This window comes from Melitaea cinxia, chromosome 1 (assembly GCF_905220565.1).
Source record: "Melitaea cinxia chromosome 1, ilMelCinx1.1, whole genome shotgun sequence".
Lineage (NCBI taxonomy): Eukaryota > Metazoa > Arthropoda > Insecta > Lepidoptera > Nymphalidae > Melitaea > Melitaea cinxia.
Window position 1 is genome coordinate 4775787 of NC_059394.1, and position 2948 is coordinate 4778734.

Here is a 2948-nt window from a genome sequence, read left to right on the forward strand (position 1 = left end):
TTCAAGAATACTATAGTTACTTTATTTAAATTAAATAAAATTCAAAGCAAAAACTAAATTATTTTAATAGCCATGAGATTTATTTTAGCGGGCCAAATTCACACTCAAAGTTTTTTTTTTATATCTGTAATATTTTATATTTTTTGAAGTTAATGTGAGATTTTCGGCTAACGCCCCTCCCCCTCTTGGCTTAAATGAGATTTGCTGAGATTTCTTTGGACCTCTCCCAATATGAGCTCACGTAATTAATGTATATCCTCTTAAGAATTTAAGTTCAAAACATAACTTAATAGAATAGGTACATATTTTTTGTTCTTGATAATTGTTGATTATATTTATTTTTAATCGAACGAATAGTAAGTAAAATAATTTTTACTGCAGCACACAAAAATAATATGGCAATTTGTTCATAATCATAAACGTATGTAGTTTTAAGGTGTGAGTTCAAACAAGAACTGAGTAAATTTTATAAACCATCAATCAGGCGTCGCTGGCTTAGATTTGAGCGTAGTGTTTTTCACAAAGCCAATTATATGTCGCTCTTGCAAGAATAACCTAACCTCTAAAGAAAACATATTTGTATTGTCTAATAACAAAAATGCTGTGAACGTTGTATACAAGACATTCTGTAGTATATTTAGTACTAGCGACCCGCTCCGGCTTCGCACGGGAATAAAATATAATTATAGCCTATGACATTCACCGAATTTTTTTATTTACAGTAGTTTTGATTTATTCATTATTCAATTCATCTTAGTCTCATTCGGATTATTGATTTCTATGTCATTTTTTTTTGTTGCATTAAAAATCAACAATGTTATTATACAGATTGTTTTCGCCGAACCCGGGTTACTCGACACATAGTGATAAAACGAGCGTCGGTCGCAATGAACGAAGAAGCAACTTGTGTTAAAAATAAAGAATAATGGACTCGTGAAAGGATTCGAACCTTCGACCTCCGATGAGTTTGCAATTGAATTATCGGCGCTCTAACCACTGAGCTAACGAGTCATGTTTGTATGGAGCGAACGTTTCAATTGCATTCAAAATCATGACGTCATCGAAATGCCATTTTTTTTTTTTCTTGTAAACAATAATCACTGATAAGGAGACATGAACTAGAGCCGAACTTCACGCATCTGCTTCATGGATGAAAATTACTTTAAATTTATTGAACCATTGCGAAGTATATAATGTTCTTTAACTAACTTTCGCAATTTGTCCTTAGCAATGAATACGCTTGCATATACTCTTGCAGACGCCCATAGGCTATAATGTCCACTTACTATCAGAAGGGCCATACCACATGCTTACCTAACTTTTTCAACTGTGAAAAAAATATCAACGGACTCGTGAAGGATTCGAACCTTTGACCTCCGATGATGATAATTACTCTTATCTCTATTAAACAAACGTCACTAACAGCAAATATAAGGAAGGGAAACCCTATTACGATAAGCTTATGAATGAGTTTCGTGAAATTGTTTTAATTGAAATTTATTTTGATTAGGTAGAATTAAATTTACGTTTAACAACTGCTCTGGTCTAGTGGTGCGGTTAGTCGCTTAAGCACCGACGGTTTGCGGTTTCGATTCCCGCTCACGACAGATATTTGTATTTGTACAAATATTTTTTTTTGGTTTGGATGTCTGTCCTTGTGCGTTCCCCCAACTTGCCTCAAAGAGCAGGTTAAGTCGCGTCGAACCCCATCGTTATCCTAAATATCTGATAGCGATCTAGCTGAAAATCGGTGCTCCCAGTAAAACGTTATGAGGTAACTAGCACACATTAAAACATAAAAACTTACAATCGAATTGAGAATCTCCTCGTTTATTTGTCGGGTAATAACTATGTGCAATCGTTTGTTATCCTAGTTAACCATAGCACACTATTACGCACCGGGCTCCTAGCTTTGTTTGGCTAGAATAAATAAATCATTGCTATAATTTATTTTTAACGCTGCTGTGTGGTTACGGTATTAAGAATATAGCCACCCCCTCTCTTCCCGTGGGTGTCGTAAGAGGCGACTAAGGGATAACACAGTTTCACCATCTTGGAACTTAAAAACCAACCAATGGCGGGATAACCATCCAACTGCTGGCTTTGAAATACACAGGCCGAAGACGGGCAGTAGCATCTTCGGTGCGACAAAGCTATCCCTGCGGTCACCAACCCGCCTGCCCAGCGTTGTGACTATGGGTTGACAAAACACACGAGTTGAAGAACTTGTGGAGGCCTATGTCCAGCAGTGGACTGTATTAGGCTGAAGTGATGATGATGAGTGATGATAATTTATTTTTAACGACTTAATTTTATGTAACTATTCTGTTCATTAGAATTTTTAGCTCTACTGTTATGTAAATTTTTCTACACGAAACGCGGTTTTAATTTTTAATTTTGGGAATCTGGTTTGATATCATCTATATACGCAATCTTAAAAGTAAATTGATAAAGACATCATTTCACCTAAATTTCATTTTTATTATTGATTTGAACGTCGTTCTTATTTTATTGTTACATTAAAAATGAACAATGGTATTACACAATTGGTTTTTGCCAAACTCGGGCTACTCGACTCGTTGTGATAAAACGATCGGTGGTCGTGATGTACGGAGTACGATGAACTTGTTGTGCAAAAAGGAAAAATATTAATGGACTCGTGAAAGGATTCGAACCTTCGACCTCCGATGAGTTTGCAATCGGATTATCGGCGCTCTAACCACTGAGCTAACGAGTCATGTTGTTACACAGTAAATACTTGATTGGATTCAAAATCATGACGTCTGTTGTAAACAAATGACACTAACAGGAAAATATAAGAACGGAGACCCTATTACAATAATAATATGGATGATTTTTGTGCAATTAGTATATTTTTTAATTCAATATAATATAATATGATTCATCTTCTGTATAGAAGTATATATTATATAAAATCGTCAGGCCAT

At 35.2% G+C, this 2948-nt stretch overlaps 1 non-coding gene across 1 annotated transcript; it reads right to left on the reverse strand.

Moving 5' to 3' along the window:
* Window positions 1-2653: 2653 nt before the first annotated feature.
* Window positions 2654-2737, reverse strand: Trnac-gca. Its single transcript is given in 2 exon segments — window positions 2654-2689; window positions 2694-2737. It is a non-coding gene; the product is annotated as a tRNA-Cys (tRNA).
* Window positions 2738-2948: the final 211 nt, after the last annotated feature.